General features: G+C 37.1%; 1 protein-coding gene across 5 annotated transcripts in view; it reads left to right on the top strand.

Annotated features, from left to right (window-relative positions):
* Positions 1 to 23,066, top strand: part of LOC134219262 (gustatory receptor for sugar taste 43a) — a 46,668-nt gene that overhangs the window by 1,230 nt on the left and 22,372 nt on the right. The gene's annotated exons all lie outside the window — the stretch shown is intronic.

Genomic DNA, 23,066 nt, shown 5'->3' with positions numbered 1-23,066 from the left:
TTAACTAATTTTTATTATGTACAGGAGTTGGACAGAATGATCGGGACAGGCAAAATTTTATCGAAATTTAAATGACCATAACTCTGTGAAAAATCAACCGATTTCTTTGGTTCTTACAGTGTTCGACGGGAAAATTAATCAAGTTTTGGAAAACTGGTTCATATCCATGTTCAAACTCTCTTTAATATGTCCACTAAGTAAACAAGGATGCCAATATAATTTTCATAGTTATTAATTGATTTGCTCTATCTGATTTTAAAATTTCATTAGTTATTAATTGATTTGCTCTATCTGATTTTAAAATTTCATTAAACTATAGGGGATATTTAGCAAAATCAGACACTATTCAACTCCTAGGAAAAGTCACATTTCTTTGTCCAGATAATTCGCCGATTTTCACAAAATTTTCTCGAACTTTTAATTTGTGTGTTCTGATAAATTGTAAAAAAAAAGTTTCAACGTATAAGGGATATTCGACAAAATGAGACACTGAAGGGACCCTGCAAAAAAGGAATAGCCTTTTGATATGCCTACAACAGTCTTCAAGGATCTTAGTACATTTTCCTAAAATGAAAATTGATTTGATGTTATACTTTTTAACATAATTTTAAACTATAGGGGGCATCAGACAAAAACAGACACTAAACAGATTCCCAGTGAATTCTCGCTTAACTTTTCAAAAGGTCCTAAGTAACATTTTTTCATGAATTAATTTGAATAGCGCAATCAACAGAAAAACATGAAAGCTTTTGATTGCAGTACTCAAATTAAATCATGAAAAAAATGTTACTTAGGTCCAACGTTACTGGAAATCGCATCAAGTATCTCGCATTCACTCATACTTTGCGAACGGAATCGGAAAAGAACGATAAATGATGCATCCCGAATGAACCGCACAAAATATATCTTCCCAAAGCTGACGAGTGAATCCTGCATGAATATGTTTCGTATTTATTCGTACTGCATTAGCTTCGGGTTTGATTCATCACCATGTGGTGAGTGACTCCGGTGTGTGCAAAAGTGTTGTACTGTTCGTACTGCTTTTGCATCGGCCTCGATTTATCTCCAGCAGAATTTGGAGATTTGCGATCGGATGCGATGATGAATGGCGATGAGTGGTGATGATGATAGAAAAATTGAATCATCGCAGTCCGCCGGCAAACATTGTAACGGACAGCAAGCGATGCGGGTGGAGAATAATATACCTACCTAGGTATGGGAGGTATGAAGCGAGGTTCAAATGATATCGCTGCTCGTCATAGTTTACCATAGATTACTGATAGCATGACAAATTGAACATTATTTAATTATTGCTATATGCCTACGTGTTTATGTAAGTTTCTATTGAGATTGTTATACGGATATATTTAATACTGGTTAACATGGCTTAGCATTTCTTATTAAAAACAAAAACAGAGTGTGCTATGCATCATCCTACCACATTGGTTTATGTGATTAACACTGTTTAAAGAATTTATTCATTATAATGCATTGAAGAAGTTATGAATTGGGGTAAAACGTTACCCAAGATTTCAACGTGATAGCAAAAATTCATTTTCCAATAGGTTTTCGATATGTTGGCATCAAATGGAAGTCTTAGATTTCTAAAATAGGGCGCGTAGTGCTTCTTCCAATTTGTCTTCAGGGAACCTGTACTAAAACGGTGGTGCTGTTTGAATAAGATGGCGCCACAACATTTAAAGTATAATTAATTTCCTTGTTTGGACAAATCACCCATTCTCACCATGCGTAGTTCTCACCAACTACGCATTTCATCGATATAAAATACGGATAAAAAATGCTTGGAATATTTAATAGGTTTCAGATCAAAACAATAAAAAAGCTTTCATTATGTCTCCATACTAAACTCTAGTTATTTACTTTAAATTTCTTCAAGGCTGTTCTCCACCTCGTGTGTGGAAGGAACATAGAAAATCTACTATATTGAACAGCAGATACAGCTAGTGTTTATACTGAAGCTGAACCACATTGATACAAATACGCAACAACATAACACCATCTGTCACCTGGTAATGTATATTTGCAGTTATACCATCATGTGTAGTAGGCCTCAGCAGAATTTTTACTAGAATGCAACTGACGACGTTCTATAGTGACAGTCTTATGAGACATTCAAATACCTCAAAGACTTTTTTACTCAAATCAAATATCGGTAGCGAACCAACATGTCTTCTTCAAATAACTTAACCTGCATTTAACAAAATGATTTCCGCTCATTTTTTGAGGCGGAACAGGACAATTTTTTGAGGCAGCCTTCACAAAACCAAAAATCTATTTGGTTTGTAAGAACAGATAAAAACCATTATTATTTATGGAAGTATGTTTAGTCTGCAATTCAATAATTTAACGGCGTTAGTGTATAGGCACTGATGGAGCTAGGGCGTGATGGGGCACGTGACCCACCAAATTGAATGTTTGTTCTGAAATTTGATTATATACGCCAATTTTGATAATATTTCCGAAGGAATGTCTTAAAAAAATTGTAAAAAAAATCTCCAAATTATTTTCTGAAGAAATTCCTGTAATTTCCAAGAAATTTCTGGAACAATTGATCAAGAAGTTTTCTGGAATTTCACCAAATACAAATAATAAATTAATTGAAAGAATCCAAAAGCATTTATAAAGAAATTTCAGAAAGGATTCCTAAATAAATTTACATCGAAACTCCTATACTGCCCCACTCACATAATAGTAAAATTTCACTTTTCATCACTTTTGAGTTAACCCAACCCGGGCAGAAGCCATGAACAGAATAATAAAACATGATGTGGACTTAATTGATATAAGAGATAAAAGAACAGGCAAATATATAAAAAAAATACACCGAAATATCATTAAAATATCAAGATATGAATAAGAACCTAGAAGAACTAATGGCACATGATATTGATCACTTATTACAAATAGCATAACTTGGTCTTCTCATGATATTTTAGTGCAAAATATTGATATTATCGTCTGATCTTTTATTCTTCTTCTTCTTATTGGCATAACATCCCCACACTGGGACAGAGCCGCCTCGCAGCTTAGTGTTCATTAAGCACTTCCATATTTATTAACTGCGAGGTTTCTAAGCCAAGTTACCATGTTTGCATTCGTATATCATGAGGCTAGCACGATGATACTTTTATGCCCAGGGAAGACGAGACAATTTCCAATCCGAAAATTGCCTAGACCGGCACCGGGAATCGCACCCAGCCACCCTCAGCATGGTCTTGCTTTGTAGCCGCGCGTCTTACCGCACGGCTAAGGAGGGCCCCCTGATCTTTTATCTCTTATATCAATCATGTCCATATCTTATTGTGCTATCCTATCAACATTTGATATTATTAAACTACTCGGGAATGGATGATCTTGTATGTCCAAAAATACAAAGTCATGTGCATTCAATATTGAAAGTACTCGCATAATAGTTCCATTAAGAATTTGCACAACCTGACTGCACAGAACCAAACACTGTTTAACCCTAATTAAATTGTTTCACGGTAATCTATCGAATGATGAACTACTCAGCAAAATTTTAATAACATCTAATGTAAAACATCATTATTAGATTTTTTGAAACTTTATATGAAACATGCGATTTGAAACATCAATGGCTATTATATCTGTATGCGACAATATATGGCATATATGCGAATGGGGGAAGTATATTAATTTCATAGGAATTTATTATCGAATTGCAATATTTTACAAAGATATTTCAGAATTTTTTGAAGGATTTTTCAAAGAAATTCCCAAAAGAAGTTCCAAAGAAATTCGTAAAGAAATTTCTAAAGTAAATTCCGGAATTTCCAAAGTTATCGTAGACATCACGGAGGGCTTTCCCTGTAGGAGTTTTTATAGAATTCTTGGAGAAAATTAAAAATGTCGAGAAATCCTTCGTCGAAAACATTCAATATTTGGCAGCCACTTAGTTTCGGACGGCGGAACTAAGCATGACATAAGAGCACGGATCAAGAAGGCTAGGGCTGTTTTTGCGAGTTTACATAACATATAAAGATCCAATCAGATTAGACAACGCACTAAATTTCAAATATTTCCGAATCTAAAGTGAAATCTGTGTTTTTATACGCCAGTGAGACTTGATGTGTATTGAAGTTACTGGTGCCCCACCATTACCATTACCAGAACTCTGGCTCCGCCAATGTGTACAATCAATCAATAGTATCATTAGCAATCCAGAAATTTTGTTCGAGCCTCCATATCTGTTCTCTGTGTTATAAGGTACCGTCTTCGAGGGAAACAGTGGTTCAAATGGTGATGAGAATGGGTCACTGTTTCAGCTACATAAAATTGAAGATTAGATTTAGTGTATCTGAGAACAAGAAAACTGAATTATAAGAGACCTTTTTGAACGGTTTTTTCCGACCTCCAGACTGTCGGCGAGGACGCTGGCTCATTCTCACCCCAGACCCATTGTCACCCCCGACGACGGTATGCAATAATCCAATTTTTCCATGATACTTATCCTCGGAGTCGAGTGAGTAAGTTTAAAAAAATAAAAAATCACAAATATGAAATTCGGAACAAAAAATTCACACGTGTACTATCAGTGATGAACTTTATAATTATTTAAAAATCACTTTAATGAAGAATAAATAAAATCTAGTAGCTATATTTCATATCTAGTAACACTCCAGATGAATTTAAGCCATAAAAATTGAAATGCCAATATCATTTTTTTTTACAATTAGGTCGTAAGATTCGAGTGAAATAAGGGTTTTCAGTTGTAATTCGTTAAAAAACGACAAAGATATACCGTGCTGTGCCCTTATTCCGTTCACCTAAGACAATGCGCTATGTCTAAAAACTCTAAAAAATAGCCGTTAAGTATTTTGAAGCTGCAATTTCACTACATAGTGTCATTTTCAATATACAATTGAAAATAAAATATGTTGGGATGCATTCATAGACTTAGGTTCCAATAGTTTAAATAAACTTGAGCAGCTGTGTGGTCCTAATTCCAATCATCTGAAATGGCATTGTTCCTAAATCCGTTTATTCGTGTTCCTAATTCCAATCACTCGAAAAACATTTAATTTCTTGGAGATGTTAATATCAGACATAATTTTTCTCACAAATGCATCTTTTCATTCATTATTATTGCAAATAAAAAAATTAAAATGTTATTTTCTTCCAAATTTGAAATACAATGAATGATATTTCCTTAGTTTAGCTAAATTGATTGTTTTTTCGTTTGTTGCACTTACCATACGAGTTCAACATGAACATCAATGCTAGCTTACCAGCCCAGTAGCATTAGGTACCATAGATAAAGGCAGATACGATTCACTATCGGAGTTTCCCACTTTATCCTCAACGTAATTTTGACTTTGGCCTGGATACTAGGCCTTTAATTTTGGCCTGAATCTTCCCAAACAATGTCTCTATTTGTATGGAATTGTTCGTGTAGCTGTTTCGTTCAAATTGAATATTTCTTTGTTCTTCGGAAGCCCTTTTTTAATATTGTTCACTTGACAATTCGCCAATCACTAACAACTGAAAAAAAAAACTGCGTTTCCCCGGCATGAATTGAAAAACGTTCCCAAAACCATTTTGCGTAGAGTTATGAACGGAGTTCCTTTCGGTCTGATTGCTTGCAGGATAGAATTTCTAAAGTTCATCATTCTGGATGGATTCATTAATGTACGATATACCTTTCCTAACTCATAGATTATATTCTCACGAATGTAATTTTCGGAATCCATCCTTCAGACCCATAGAACGGAATAAGGAACGAGTTGATTTAGATGTATCCTTATTCCGGTCAAGATATTTTTCACTTTTCAGCATTTCATATCGAAAAAATACAGTCAACGATTAGGTAATACACTGCAATGTTACCTGTTATATCTTGTTATGCAGTTTTGTTTCAAATTAAGGGCAAATTTTCACCTAAAAATGCTTGAATATTATGGTAGATGTTCTTAGCAAGTGGGTTAATGAAAACAGTCAAAATGGCGCCTGTAGTGACGATCAACAAACTTTGTTGAAATTTTCACTATTTATCGCTCAAATGACGCTGCTTTTCATTTCATTTCATGCATATATAACCGAAGAAAAGTATAAAAATATGTTTCTGTTATTTTTATACAAAAATTCTTCATTATTTATTATTTTGTTTTGCGTGAACGGAATTAGGCGCTGATTGGAATAAGGGCACAGCACGGTACTTTTTCCCATTGGTAATAATTATTTTGTATCTCCTGTGTTAGATTATAAAGTGTTTAGCGTGAAAAATGCGTTGCTTTTTTTGTACATATATTTATTTTTTGAATTTTCGACGAAATTGCTTTTTTTTTTTAGTTTTGTATTCTTTGTGACAAATATTTTCACATTATATTTCGAGTGGAAAATTAGTAGGAATGCAACTAAAAGCACTCGTTACGAAATTTCACGAGATTCAGCAGCTAAATGGAGCAAGAATGTATGTAAACAACCGTAAAGTCTTGTAGAGTCTAGCGCATTTGTGCGCTTTCATGCAGCATGGAAAGCGAAATTCTAAGAGCGAGAAATGTTTAACAACCAAGTAACTGCAAAATAATTTTGTTTATTTTATTTTGTTTATTTTGTTATATTTTATTTATTTTTTTGTTGTTGCTGAAATTGCGCTTGCAAGGCAGTGGCAAATATATTGCCACAAATTTTCCAATGTTTCTGAACTGTATAATGTATAACAAACATTCTCGCTTAACTTTTCAAAAGGACCTAAGTAACATTTTTTTCATGATTTAATTTGAATAGCGCAATCAACAGAAAAACATGTAAGATTTTGATTGCAGTACTCAAATTAATTCATGAAAAAAATGTTACTTAGGTCCTTTTGAAAAGTTAAGCGAGCATTCATTCGAGTTTAATACCATGTAAACATTGCGTCTTATTGTTGTTTTTGTTAATTTATTGTTTAGATTCGTCTGCCTTTCAAAGAGTAAAATCGTATAAAGGCTCCCCCAGACCTAAGCGATTTCATCGCCGCGACGGCGACAACTAGTCGCCGCGATTCTATCGCTGGGTCGCTGCAGGCAATGTTCCATTTATCCTTCCATACCAACGACGACAGAATCGCAGTCGCCAAGCAATAGAATCGCGTCGCGACTGTCGCGTCGCGTGTGTTTGGGGGAACCTTAAGTTTCGACCCCATTACGTCGTCGCACATACGCTACCGCTGTCAAGTGGATGCATCCCTGAACTCATCTTCAACTAAAAGCCCTAGATCTCCCAAATAACTTTAATGAAGACTGTAAGCGTCTATCTTTTAAGTTTGAAGCGATATAACAATAATTAACGTCTGAATGTACTAAATACAAAGCTCGTGGGCTCGCGCTTCAAATGTTCCGAAAGGCTAAAGCAGAACCTCTAGGTTTATATGCATAAGAGAATCCTGTGTAACGCTCCCTACAACTTCCAATCATACCCAATCATCATCACTCGCGATGCGTTTTGGCGATCCATCGCTCGTGATGCAATCAACAAGGAATCCGATGAACACTTTATACGCAAAGCAAGAATCCGTGCAGATACGAATAACTGGTGAGTGCCGTTTGCTTCCAATTTGCAGATACTGGTAACTCAGTGATTGGCAAAAGCACGGATGAAAAGGGAAGCCCAAAATGTATGGTTTGGTTCATTGCGTATCGTGTTCTCACGCGCGACGAAGACACACGAACAAAAGCTGTGGTATTCATAACTGAGCGGCATCTCAAGCGAAAGATGATGCAATGTAGGAATCAGTAACCCTGCTTAGGTCCTTTTGAAAAGTTAAGCGAGAATTGTCCGAGGATAACACTATTTCATCGTCCTGAATTTCATAACTGACAGTAACTCATTTGATGATCTCCTCGAATCTTAAATGTGTATCATCTGAAGCATTTTATAGGGGGTATTAGACAAAATGAGACACTTATCCATATTCAAAAATATATGGGAGGCCTATTATGATATTTCCATAACACAAGTCAAGGTTTTCCCTGTCTTTTCGATTGATGTGAACATATGCATTAGCAAAATCCTCTATTTGTAGGGGAAATTGGACAAAATAGGACACTTCCAGTATTCTAACGGCAAAGGGGTCGGCACTATCAGATTCTTTGGATTTTTGTGATTTTTTTAAGGTAATCTCCAGATATGTACATACCGTGGTTGAATTGCGTCCGTTTTTTGGCTCGAATTTGCACACTGTCGTATGTACTGTTGCATGCACGTATTGTTCTAGTAGGCATTTGTCCCATGTTTGCTGAGATTTCCTATGTACGTGGGACAATTATGCGTAGAACGGCAGTAGAGGTGTGTGCCGGTCCGAAAATCGTCGGTGACGACAGCGCACAATGGTCGGATTCGTCAAATTTCATGACAGAATTCGATAACTCGAAAACCATCAGCGCTAAAGCTTTTACGTTTTTAGACGAAATTTATCTACAAGGAAAGGTCTATTTTTGGTGTAAGTTGTCATTAGGGTATCTTTTTTGTGACAAATTTTGTAGAATATATTTTTTTAATTTTTCAAATTAGTACTGTTCTACAAAGTAGTAGAAAATTTAATTCTAAGCATTTTTGATAAAATAATATTAATTTTAATTATGACATGTATTATGACAAAATTACTAAATTTAGATAGGGTGGTCCCGAAAAAAAAAATTCAGCTTCTACTTTTTTCAATTTAAATTATTTTCAAAAACTGTCAAAGCATCGCTTCACGGTCTTTGGATTGCGCGTCTTTTAATTATAACATATGTTAAGCATGTTATGTGCGTTTTTTCACGAAAATTTTTTTCTGAGCTTTATACTGCAGTTAGTAGCAAATATTAGCAAACAAATCAATCGCTTTCTGAAACTATACATTCAGGCCAATGATATCCATGACATCTCATTTGTCCATCTTTGTCCATTTTTATTTGATGATCGTATTAGTTTTTGAATGAAAATTCCGCAATTCCATGTAAAACACATTTATTACCCACACACTTAAAAAATATCGTGTAAATTTATGGCTTATAACATGCACATAAATGGAGCGGCTCATTTGTTGCAAAATTAAGTCTGCCTTTAAATTTACATGCCATTACGATCCAAAAAAAATACACGCCATGACGTAAAAGCAAGCACAGCTTACTTTCACTTCATGACGTGTATTTAATTATTATCATTTTGTAAATGATCGTACATACCTTATTTTGCTGAGCTTGTAGAGTAACTTTCGAAGTAACGGTTCCGAATGAATATTCCAGTTAGGCACCGGAATCACCTCGCTGTTGATATTATTTATAAATACAATTGACCAAAATTATTCCAAGTTCAAAAAATTGCTCAAAAATCAGTTATCCATAAAAAGCAATAAGAACTTTCGTAATACACGCACTGCACAGTGTCTCATTGTTTTCAATAATAAAAAACACGCACCCTCTTGACCAAAATTCCAAGAGTGACAAAACGTTGTCTGAATTTCATAAAGTGTTTTCAAGCATACTTGCTCACTATACATGCAAAAACAGTTTTGAAACGGCCAAACATTTGCTTCCAAGGCGGCAATAGTACTTTACGCTCAACTTGATTGTTTGCGCCTAAGAAACTGGAACAGCTTTGATGAGATAGTCGAATAATTATCGTGCACAATTTTATTTATGAAATTAACACCAAGAAAATCGAAACACCGTAGCTAACCATTTAATTTCACTACCTAAGTACAGAAAAGCAAAACTTTCTTTTGCACTCAATAAAAATACAACAGCGTCGCACTGCTACCAAGAATGACTGAAGCATCCATCAGCAACATTCAAGGCTATACTGAAACTGAAATCAGCATAAGAAATCATGTAAATTTACGTTTTCTAGGATATGAAGTTAAGTTAAAGGCAGTTCATGATGAGTTCTAACTTAAATTCGAAATATACATCTGAAAGTATAAAAAGTTACAGCATTTTCTAAATTAAATCACAGAACATTTACGTTAAATCAGGATTACATCACATGTGATTTTAATATTTTTTTAGTGTGCACCGGATTTTCGCAAAAACTTGGTGGAATAAACCCAAAAATAAAAACATGTTTGAAAATGAAGCTAGCAGCTAGCAGACCGTGAAGCGATGCTTTGGCAGTTTTTGAAAATAATTTGAATTGAAAAAAGTAGAAGCTAAAAATTGTTTTGTTCGGGACCACCCTATCCAAATTTAGTAATTTTGTCATAAAATATTACCTGTATGAAAAAAAATAATATTATTTTGGCAAAAATGCGTAGAATTGAATTTTTCCCAACTTTTCAGAACAGTACGACCCCTAATTTGAAAGATTAAAAAAATAAATTTAACAAAATTTACACCAAAAATAGACCTTTTCTTGTAGATAGTTTCGTCTGAAGACGTAAAAACTCTAGTACTGATGGTTTTCGAGTTATCGAATTCTGTCGTGAAATTTGACGAATCCGACCATTGTGCACCGTCGCCACCGAAGATTTTCGGACCGGCACACATCTCTACTGGCGTGCAACGCATAAATGTCCCACGTACATAGGAAATCTTATTAAACATGAGACAAATATGCGTATGACGGTAGTCTAGGACATTTGTGATTTAAATATTTGCTCAGAACCACAGGATACCACTTGTGCAAGAACGCTGCCTACTAGAACAATATCGTGCATGCGACAATGAGTGGAACCGGTTTCATGGAAACGGCCATATCTCAGGTTTTTGTTGTCCGATCTGTGACATCAATATATCAATCAACTCAGGAAGAGCTCTAGTTTATCTAGTAAAATATAAAAAGAGTCAACATTTCACCCAAGCAAAAAATACAAGCGCTGAAAAAATAGAATATTTGACATGTCCTCAAATAATCCGGAATATTTCTGGTGCCCAGTGGCCTGAACATGGATTTGAAACAGTTTCCCAAAACTTGATTAATTTTCCCGTCGAACACTGTAAGAACCAAAGATATCGGTTGATTTTTCACAGAGTTCTGGTCATTTGAATTTTGATAAAATTTTGCCTGTCCCGATCATTCTGTCCAACCCCTGTAGAAGATTTAAATTTGAATAAAACAAAATTTTAAGAAATGATCACTATTTTTCCATTTTCCATTTTTTAGATTGTATTAAACATGATTTCAATTCAAAAAAAGTGTTGACAAAATTCCTTTGGAAAATAACTGTTTAATATTGAATTACATAAACTTGTATTTAAATGTTACATTTATGAGAACGGATAAGGATTTTCAGATAAACTGATATAATTGGAAAAGGCGAAGATGTTTTAACAGATATATTAGATGGATAGGGTGATGTGCGTAGTTCGCGTTTCAGGGACATTCTCGAGTACCGTCGAAAAGTGCAGAGGGCTACGACAGGGCGTGCCTGATATTCAACATCTCATTGGAGGGAGTAATACGAAGGGCAGGAATGGGCACGAGTGGTACGATTTTCACGAAGTCCGTACAACTATTTGGTTTCGCCGACAACATTGATATTATGGATGAACGCTACATCATACTAAAGAGGGAAGTAAAACGGATCGGACTAGTCACCAGTATATGATAGGAAGAGACTCAAGGACCACGTTAGCCACCCACCACGAGTTTGTATCGGAGGTGACGAAATCGAGGTGGTTAAGAATTCGCGTACATGGGCTCACTGGTGACACACGATAGCAGTAGAGAAATTCGGAGACGCATCGTGGCAGGAGATCGTACGTACTTTGGACTCCGCAAAACGCTCCGATCGAATAGTGTCGCCGTACCAAACTGATTATCTACAAATCGCTCATTAGATCGGTAGTCCTCAACGAACACGAGACCTGCACGATGCTCGTGAAGGACCAACGCCCAACGGCCCGTGGAGAAGGCGAATGAATCACGAGTTGCATCAACATCCATCGTTCACATCGCGAAAACTGGAAGACTGCGGTGGGCCGGGCACGTAGTAAGAATGTCGGGCAATAACCCTCGGAAAATGGTTCTCAACAACGATCCGATTGACACAGGAAGGCGAGGTGCACAGCGAGCAAGGTGGATCGATCAGGTGGAGGACGATTCACGGACTCTCGTAACACGGGCTGGCGACGTACAGCCATGGATCAAGCTGAATGGATACGTTTGTTATGTACTGCAGAGGTCACTCTGACCTTAGGCTGAATAATTATAATAAGTTTATGAGAATTATTGCTGAAAAGAAGCAAGGGAAGGAATGTCACTAGCTGAAATCGACCCCGAAACACAGGTCTTTAGGTCCGGCTATGCACGAACAATATTCTCATCATCAATGCGAGTTTCGTTTACGTTTAGTTTAAGGTCACTCCTGACGGAATCCAATTTTCAAAGTACTCGTATTTTAAAGGGCACACCATTCGATACGGAAACAACGCACAACTGTCATTTTTATTTTTTCAGCTTTGCTGCGTCGCAGCATGCGTGAAAAAATAAAAATAACAGTTGTGCGTTGCTTCCGTATCGAATGGTGTGCCCTCGGGTGTGCCCTTGAAAACGCGAGTACTTTGAAAATTGAAAATCCGTCAGGAGTGACCTTAAGCGTCGTTAGCTCTCTATGTAGTTAATGGGGGACAGGTGGGACAGCATGCTATATTCCATTGTAGGTTGAGCAGCCAAAACAAACGTAGTATAGAATTATAGAATGTGACCATAAAAGCTTCTAAATTAATGGGGCATAGTATATCAAACAAAGGAGACTACAGTGTTATTGCCACTAATAAGGGTATAGGTGATGGAGGTAGCCTCACCAGACCAATTTGTTTGAAAGGAGAACATTTGGTTCTACGAGTTGCTCAAAAGGGGGACATATGAAAAAGTATGATTTTTACTGTGTTTCATATGAAAGTTTTATATTTGATTTTCTGCATTTCTTACAATATGGTGTTAGAAAAGTTTGTAAGATTTTCTGATAGTAATCAAGATCGGTGGTCCTTTTTTGTTTCGAAACGAAACAAAAAATATAAGTTCCATGTTTATTTGAAACTAAACAAGTTTGAGGCCCCTTTCGATTCAAATTTTAAAGAAACAAAATTAAATTTTATGTTTTTCCGCGGATTCTTTAACTAGACCTTTTCATGCATTTTAAAATTTGAATATAATATTTTTGGAGGCGAAGCTCCAGAACGTCCAGAGAAGCAGCGAATTCTTCGAATTGGGTCTAAAATAAAGAATCGACATTTTATTTTTTCAAGGGAACGATGAAGCTAATCATACTGAACGCGTTTGATTTTCTTTTGCAACTTGGTAGTCAATCAGAAAAATGGTTAATTTAAAATTTAGAAATTCTTCAACATTTTTGTTTTTATACAAACATTATTTTAAGCTTTTAGTGGAATGTATTTACTTGTCATAATACGAGTTTGTACTATTCCATTTAATTCCACTACTTTATTGTACCTTTGACAGATACGTATTTTGACCTCAACAGTAAGACCGTCTTCAGTGTCTCGTACTTGACTCGACTCGACTGATTTTTGGTCTTGTTTGATTTTCAAAACTAAATTGTATAATATGGTTCCACACGCAAAACACCGCAGGGCACTTCACTCAAATTCAGTTTATATATGGGCCAAACGTTTTGGGCTGGTGGTGATGCCATTTCAGCAACATAAGTTATCATTATCCTTTTTACTCACTTAAACTATTAACAGTATTTGAATATCTGGTACATGTATTCTTGACCGATGCACTATCGTTTACAACCAAAAACAATATAGGGCTTTAAAACACAATTCGTCATACAATTTTTGTGTAGCATTTTATTATAACATTCTAAGAGCATGATCAATGCTGTATAGTGGCTAGAAACTAAGCCCAGGTGATCCGATAGATCTGCAAGAAAAAAAAGTCACTTCTTGAAATACAGCCCAAAAAATACTTTTCTTCTTAAACTTCTATGGAAAATTCTAAAAAATCTAACCACCTAGGGTCAAGAAAAAGCCATCGAAGAGTGTGCCTTCTAATCATTTACAGTTCTATGAACTCTTGAACTTGTGAACTTGAACTCTATGAACTTTTAGTTGAACGGTTCTTTAGATGCTCTTCGAGAAAAAAGAACCCTTGCTGATCAGTTGCTATTTATGGGATTTGAAACGCGCCTGAGATGATTTAGCTTACTGATTGCTTGGCTAACTATTTGGATGAATGAATTATTGGCAGTGGTTGATTTTCTACCCGCCACTGTCACATCCAGGCGCTATAGTATATGCGCAAAATAGCCAGCAAGAGTTAACCGCCAGAAATTTGTATGACGAAAGTCATCTAATGCGGGTTTTCTCAAAATAGGAAACTTTTCATGAAAAACTATTTGGTACCGATTATGTAGGAAAGTGTCCGCTACCAGGCCTACCAAATATTTTTTTGACGAAAGTGCTTAATTTTGAGAAATCGAACCTTAGATGCCTTTCGCCATACTGATTTCAGAAAGTTAACTCCTAGTGTGCCGCTGTAAGCACGCTCAAAGCAGGCGATTCATTCAAAGCACTACAGGATGAATTCAAATGTTTATCATTTCCTTCGAAATTTTCGAAATATTGTATATCCTTATTCAGCATTTCAAATTTTTAACTCTCTTGCTATCGTGGAATAATTGTCTCATACATCCAATCAAGCAATTCATTAATTTGTAGCCATTACATAGAAGTAGCTATCGCCCAATCGAAAGCTCATTGATACACACGTACACTTTGAATATGAAGAATCTTTTGAGACAACTGTTGTGTGGTACAATAAATAATGTTGCTATTTGTCAAAAGGAGGACATTTCTAGCTGAAAGGATGACTAACTGGACAATAAGCCGAAGGTTTTTCTACAACTCTGTCTAACAGTTCGATCTTTAAATTCCAATCATAACGGAGCTATAGCGCTAGTAGCAGTAACTCATACTAAAATATTGAAATTTTGTTATCATTTAGTATAAGTTACTGCAACTGGCGCCTTAACTCTGTTAATATTTATTTATTTATCATCAGACTAAGGCCGGAGTGGCCTGTGCTGCACATAAAAGACTTCTCCATTCAGCTCGGTTCAAGGCTGCACTTCGCCAACCACGCAGTCTGCGGAGGGTCCGCAAGTCGTCCTCCACCTGATCGATCCACCTTGCCCGCTGTGCACCTCGCCTTCTTGTTCCCGTCGGATCGTTGTCGAGAACCATTTTCACCGGATTACTGTCCGACATTCTGGCTACGTGCCCGGCCCACCGCAGTCTTCCGATTTTCGCGGTGTGAACGATGGATGGTTCTCCCAACAGCTGATGCAATTCGTGGTTCATTCGTCTCCTCCACGTACCGTCCGCCATCTGCACCCCACCATAGATGGTACGCAACACTTTCCTTTCGAAAACTCCCAGTGCGCGTTGGTCCTCCACGAGCATCGTCCAGGTCTCGTGTCCGTAGAGAACTACCGGTCTTATAAGCGTTTTGTAGATAGTCAGTTTGGTACGGCGGCGAACTCTATTCGATCGGAGCGTCTTGCGGAGTCCAAAGTACGTACGATTTCCAGCCACTATGCGTCTCCGAATTTCTCTGCTGGTATCGTTATCGGCGGTCACCAGTGAGCCCAAGTACACGAATTCTTCAACCACCTCGCACTATAATAAAGAAATTAAAAAAAAAAAAAAAAAATTCAACCACCTCGATTTCGTCACCACCGATAGAAACTCGTGGTGGGTGGCTCACATTGACCTCTCTTGAGCCTCTTCCTATCATGTACTTCGTCTTCGACGTGTTGATGACTAGTCCAATCCGTTTAGCTTCGCTTTTCAGTCTGATGTAGGCTTCCTCCATCCTCTCAAAGTTACGTGCCATGATATCAATGTCGTCGGCGAAACCAAATAACTGGACGGACTTCGTGAAAATCGTACCACTCGTGTCAATCCCTGCCCTTCGTATTACTCCCTCCAAAGCGATATTAATAGTGGAATTCAAATATCGACCTGTTAGGCAGAGTTGTAGAAAAACATTTGCACTAGAAGTTCATTATACAACACATTTTAAAATTTAGCCTCTGGATTGAGTTATTGACTAACTATTAAATTATCGAACGCAGATTACTAAATGATCGATAACATCATCATCAGAGTCATCCACTGTTGGAGTGAAATTGCGAAAGAGGCAATGAAGAGAAGAGTAGGAGCAAAGCACTTCGAGCCCTAAAGAGGGCGAAAGAACGGCTGCTACCCGACAGCCCCGAACTGATTTATCTCCTTTACACACATTAGACTGCCCGGAATGAGTGCCGGCAAACCATTCATAAGGCGAAGGAGAAATCCTGGATCGACTTCTTATAAGGCATCAGTAGCGAGCAGACGATGGCTTTCCAGGTCCCCCGGGACAACGGCGAAGATTTTAACCAAGCTTTAACGTTAGACGAGCTGGACTTTGCCCTACGTAAAGGAAAAAGAAGATCTACATGACCGGACAACATGGGGTATCCGATGCTCAAACATTTGCCAGCCGGCACAAAATTGGATCTTCTTGAGGGCATCAATAAAGGGTGGACACACCTCGAAGAATCCAGCATCGTCGTTCGTATCGTAAACTCCTCATAAAAATAAGAAATTTCCCCTAAAAAAATAGAAAATGCCAATGAACAAATCAGAGTAGAAGCAATAAATAATTATAATGTTTCCCTAAATAATGCAAAATTTTCATGAAGAACAAAACATTTTTAGCACTTTTAAAAGAATCAAAATTTTCCATTTAAAAGAAATAAGGTACACCGTTGCAAGTTGAAACGCGGGGCAGTTGAAACGGAAGCTGTAATTTAGACCGAATGCTCTGATGATTTGTTTTTTAACAAGCTACTCCCTTAAGGTCTGAGGGAAGGGTTTTCCGTTAAAAAAGCACGTGGTAGCACTCTCTGAGAGAGAAAATTGCCCAATTCAGCCCGCCAGAATGACGCTGTCAGTGTCACCAAAATGATTTCATCATTATGCAGTTTACAATTGCTTGAAAATTTGCCGTAAACGGAGAACAAAAGGAATAGGCAACAATGCGGAAGAAATTTATCACTCATGCAGTGATTCGGCGAGAGAGGAGGAGGAGCTTCCGAAGGAATTCCTGGAGGAGCTTCCGAAGGAATTCCTGGAAGAAATTCCGAAGGAATTTCTGGAGGAACTTCCGAAGGAAGTCCTGGAGGAACTTCCGAAGGAATTCCTGGAGGAACTTCCGAAGGAATTCCTGGAGGAACTTCCGAAGGAATTCCTGGAGGAACTTCCGAAGGAATTCCTGGAGGCACTTCCGAAGGAATTACTGGAGGCACTTCCGAAGGAATTCCTGGAGGAACTTCCTTAGGAATTCTTGGAAGAACTTCCGAATGAATTCCTGGAGGAACTTCTTTAGGAATTCCTGGAGGAACTTTCTTAGAAATTCCTGGAGGAACTTCCTTAGGGATTCCAGAAGGAACTTTCGAAGGAATTCCTGGAGAAACTTCCGAAGGAATTTGTCTTATTTGTTTCATTTGCCCTATTTGTCTTATTTGTCTTATTTGCTTTATTTGTCTTATTTGCCTTATTTGTTTAATTTGGCTTATTTGTTTGATTTGTCTCATTTGTCTTATTTATTTTCAATTGTTTATCTCATCTCATTCCCATATTTGATTTCAATTTATGTATTAGGTATCCTCGTGTTCACAAATAGGAATACGCTTTTTTCTAGTGTCACGCTAGATACAAAGTTGACGGACTTTCTATCGCTCTCATCGCACCTTTCCTGCCGTGCGCCACAAGAAAATATGCTGTTGGCTGCTCTCCCGAAATGGTAACTTTTGAATGAAATTTAAAAAACTTGGTTGAAGTAAAAAGAGCTTCCTGCAAAATTTATTGCGATGACATATACTTTTTATTACAACAAAATGATCGTTGGAAAAATTCAAAACTTTTGTCAGTTGGGTTTTGCGAAATTCGGTTCCTTTGTGCCTCAAATCATCGGAGAGAGGTACTGAGAAGCGAAAATTTCAGTTGTACAAAAGCTTAGTATTTAGAGCTTAATTCAAATTTGTGAAATAGTAGGCCCATGAAATTTCGTAGGAACATTCCTTGATAAATTTCAAAGAGATTGTCAGTTGGGATGAGCGAAATTCGTTCCCAATTCCGAGTTATAGACATTTTAGTACGAAAATAGCGCTCTACCGCGAGAGAGCTTCCCTCAGACCTTAATGCATCTTCTGACTGTCAATCCCGGAAGATTGCAGCTTCTCAAAGCATACTCTGCCATTGCTTACTTTTCGCCCTGTGCAAAATCCAAACCAACTTTTTAGCGTGCTAATGAAATAGGTCTCAAAATATTATTCGGAAGAGTTTTTACTTCAAATTTTCACGGCAGATAATCGTTTAATGATTTCATTCCAGAACTCCGTGATTACATCCGGAAAGCTATATCTGCTTAGTTTGATTGACTGTACACTTCGTAGGTAGCACATAACATATAGGCATCTTTGCCGTGGAATGTGGTCCTTCGATGATTTTGGAACGCTAGCGAACCTAGCGGTGGAAGTCAAGCTTTACTGAACAACGCACATTAGACAGAGCAGGATCGCATACTTTGCTTTCTCTTATTGTCGCCCTGGATGTACGGGAGTGCCGTTCGTCGATTGTTGATAAATAAAGAGCCTACTTTGAAATTTGCAGTTTGTTCTATGATGTCTATCTGTTTTGTGTAGGTAGTTGCTAGTCGTGATTAGCCAAGTAACAATAAAGATACACACCAATTTGGATTAGAAAATGCTATCTTGGGATTCGAAAATTATTCTCACTTTGGCTTGCTTTGGAGTATCATTGATTCAAGACCAATAGCAATGCCGACCACAATTAAGTCAATTAAGGATTAGGAGAGAGAAAATAGTTCATTGCTACAAGAAACCGAGGAATCCTCTGCATCTGCGTGAATGTCACAGGAAATGGTAAAATGGAAATAAAGGAAAGTGTCCTGATATGAGGGGCAAGTTGAAACGATGCATATAAAAAAACGATGCAAAATATTTCTAAATAATTTTGGTGAAGTTTTAAATTTTTTATGGATAATCTTTGGTTCGTATTAGTAAACACCGCAAACAGATTCAAAATTTAACACAGGGGGATTTTTTTTACAGCACTTCAATGTTCAACTTTGAAAAAACCGTTTTAACTTGCCCCGGTGTACCTTACAAAATTTTCATAAAAATAATCTAGTCGACCCGACAGACGTTTTCCTGCATAGTAGGTGAAATTGTGAGGTGTGACTGCACATGCGAAATTTCCATACGAATCTTAATTTTAATTATTCACGATTTACTAAGCCTAACTCGTAATTTTTGCATGAGAAAATATCGTAGAAACCCGTCGGAAACTATAACGAACATATCCACTAAAGAAATGAAGAAATGTATAAAATTATTCATAAAAATTTCCACCAAATTAAATAGGGGGAAAGACGGCTTTGGCAGGTTTTGTTCTATTATTGTCAGGGGGTTTTTGTCGACCAAATTTTATGAAATTTGGCCACAATACTCTTTGATATGCAAAGAATGTTTAGGCCAAATATGAGCATAGTCAGTCATAAAAAAAAACCCTGCCAATAATAGAACAAAACCTGCCAAAGCCGTCTTTCCCCTATTTAATTTGGTGGAAATTTTTATGAATAATTTTATACATTTCTTCATTTCTTTAGTGGATATGTTCGTTATAGTTTCCGACGGGTTTCTACGATATTTTCTCATGCAAAAATTACGAGTTAGGCTTAGTAAATCGTGAATAATTAAAATTAAGATTCGTATGGAAATTTCGCATGTGCAGTCACACCTCACAATTTCACCTACTATGCAGGAAAACGTCTGTTGGGTCGACTAGATTATTTTTATGAAAATTTTGTAAGGTACACCGGGGCAAGTTAAAACGGTTTTTTCAAAGTTGAACATTGAAGTGCTGTAAAAAAATTCCCCTGTGTTAAATTTTGAATCTGTTTGCGGTGTTTACTAATACGAACCAAAGATTATCCATACAAAAATTAAAACTTCACCAAAATTATTTAGAAATATTTTGCATCGTTTTTTATATGCATCGTTTCAACTTGCCCCTCATATCAGGACACTTTCCTTTATTTCCATTTTACCATTTCCTGTGACATTCACGCAGATGCAGAGGATTCCTCGGTTTCTTGTAGCAATGAACTATTTTCTCTCTCCTAATCCTTAATTGACTTAATTGTGGTCGGCATTGCTATTGGTCTTGAATCAATGATACTCCAAAGCAAGCCAAAGTGAGAATAATTTTCGAATCCCAAGACAGCATTTTCTAATCCAAATTGGTGTGTATCTTTATTGTTACTTGGCTAATCACGACTAGCAACTACCTACGAAGTGTACAGTCAATCAAACTAAGCAGATATAGCTTTCCGGATGTAATCACGGAGTTCTGGAATGAAATCATTAAACGATTATCTGCCGTGAAAATTTGAAGGAAAAACTCTTCCGAATAATATTTTGAGACCTATTTCATTAGCACGCTAAAAAGTTGGTTTGGATTTTGCACAGGGCGAAAAGTAAGCAATGGCAGAGTATGCTTTGAGAAGCTGCAATCTTCCGGGATTGACAGTCAGAAGATGCATTAAGGTCTGAGGGAAGCTCTCTCGCGGTTAAGCGCTATTTTCGTACTAAAATGTCTATAACTCGGAATTGGGAACGAATTTCGCTTATCCCAACTGACAATCTCTTTGAAATTTATCAAGGAATGTTCCTACGAAATTTCATGGGCCTACTATTTCACAAATTTGAATTAAGCTCTAAATACTAAGCTTTTGTACAACTGAAATTTTCGCTTCTCAGTACCTCTCTCCGATGATTTGAGGCACAAAGGAACCGAATTTCGCAAAACCCAACTGACAAAAGTTTTGAATTTTTCCAACGATCATTTTGATGTAATAAAAAGTATATGTCATCGCAATAAATTTTGCAGGAAGCTCTTTTTACTTCAACCAAGTTTTTTAAATTTCATACAAAAGTTACCATTTCGGGAGAGCAGCCAACAGCATATTTTCTTGTGGCGCACGGCAGGAAAGGTGCGATGAGAGCGATAGAAAGTCCGTCAACTTTGTATTTAGCGTGACACTAGAAAAAAGCGTATTCCTATTTGTGAACACGAGGATACCTAATACATAAATTGAAATCAAATATGGGAATGAGATGAGATAAACAATTGAAAATAAATAAGACAAATGAGACAAATCAAACAAATAAGCCAAATTAAACAAATAAGGCAAATAAGACAAATAAAGCAAATAAGACAAATAAGACAAATAGGGCAAATGAAACAAATAAGACAAATTCCTTCGGAAGTGCCCCCAGGAATTCCTTCGGAAGTTCCTCCAGGAATTCCTTCGGAAGTTTCTCCAGGAATTCCTTCGGAAGTTCCTCCAGGACTTCCTTCGGAAGTTCCTCCAGAAATTCCTTCGGAATTTCTTCCAGGAATTCCTTCGGAGGCTCCTCCAGGAATTCCTTCGGAAGCTCCTTCTCCTCTCTCGCCGAACCACTGCATGAGTGATAAATTTCTTCCGCATTGTTGCCTATTCCTTTTGTTCTCCGCTTACGGCAAATTCTCAAGCAATTGTAAACTGCATAATGATGAAATCATTTTGGCGACACTGACAGCGTCATTCTGGCGGGCTGAATTGGGCAATTTTCTCTCTCAGAGAGTGCTACCACGTGCTTTTTTAACGGAAAACCCTTCCCTCAGACCTTAAGGGAGTAGCTTGTTAAAAAACAAATCATTAGAGCATTCGGTCTAAATTACAGCTTCCGTTTCAACTGCCCCGCATTTCAACTTGCAACGGTGTACCTTATTTCTTTTAAATGGAAAATTTTGATTCTTTTAAAAGTGCTAAAAATGTTTTGTTCTTCATGAAAATTTTGCATTATTTAGGGAAACATTATAATTATTTATTGCTTCTACTCTGATTTGTTCATTGGCATTTTCTATTTTTTTAGGGGAAATTTCTTATTTTTATGAGGAGTTTACGATACGAACGACGATGCTGGATTCTTCGAGGTGTGTCCACCCTTTATTGATGCCCTCAAGAAGATCCAATTTTGTGCCGGCTGGCAAATGTTTGAGCATCGGATACCCCATGTTGTCCGGTCATGTAGATCTTCTTTTTCCTTTACGTAGGGCAAAGTCCAGCTCGTCTAACGTTAAAGCTTGGTTAAAATCTTCGCCGTTGTCCCGGGGGACCTGGAAAGCCATCGTCTGCTCGCTACTGATGCCTTATAAGAAGTCGATCCAGGATTTCTCCTTCGCCTTATGAATGGTTTGCCGGCACTCATTCCGGGCAGTCTAATGTGTGTAAAGGAGATAAATCAGTTCGGGGCTGTCGGGTAGCAGCCGTTCTTTCGCCCTCTTTAGGGCTCGAAGTGCTTTGCTCCTACTCTTCTCTTCATTGCCTCTTACGCAATTTCACTCCAACAGTGGATGACTCTGATGATGATGTTATCGATCATTTAGTAATCTGCGTTCGATAATTTAATAGTTAGTCAATAACTCAATCCAGAGGCTAAATTTTAAAATGTGTTGTATAATGAACTTCTAGTGCAAATGTTTTTCTACAACTCTGCCTAACAGGTCGATATTTGAATTCCACTATTAACAGAGTTAAGGCGCCAGTTGCAGTAACTTATACTAAATGATAACAAAATTTCAATATTTTAGTATGAGTTACTGCTACTAGCGCTATAGCTCCGTTATGATTGGAATTTAAAGATCGAACTGTTAGACAGAGTTGTAGAAAAACCTTCGGCTTATTGTCCAGTTAGTCATCCTTTCAGCTAGAAATGTCCTCCTTTTGACAAATAGCAACATTATTTAAATTTCCGAAATTTCCATACGAATCTTAATTTTAATTATTCACGATTTACTAAGCCTAACTCGTAATTTTCGCATGAGAAAATATCGTAGAAACCCGTCGGAAACTATAACGAACATATCCACTAAAGAAATGAAGAAATGTATAAAATTATTCATAAAAATTTCCACCAAATTAAATAGGGGGAAAGACGGCTTTGGCAGGTTTTGTTCTATTATTGTCAGGGGGTTTTTGTCGAC

Source organism: Armigeres subalbatus, chromosome 3 (genome assembly GCF_024139115.2).
Source record: "Armigeres subalbatus isolate Guangzhou_Male chromosome 3, GZ_Asu_2, whole genome shotgun sequence".
Classification (NCBI taxonomy): Eukaryota; Metazoa; Arthropoda; class Insecta; order Diptera; family Culicidae; genus Armigeres; species Armigeres subalbatus.
Note: the sequence above shows the minus strand (reverse complement) of the source record. Positions and strands in the feature narration are given on the sequence as shown.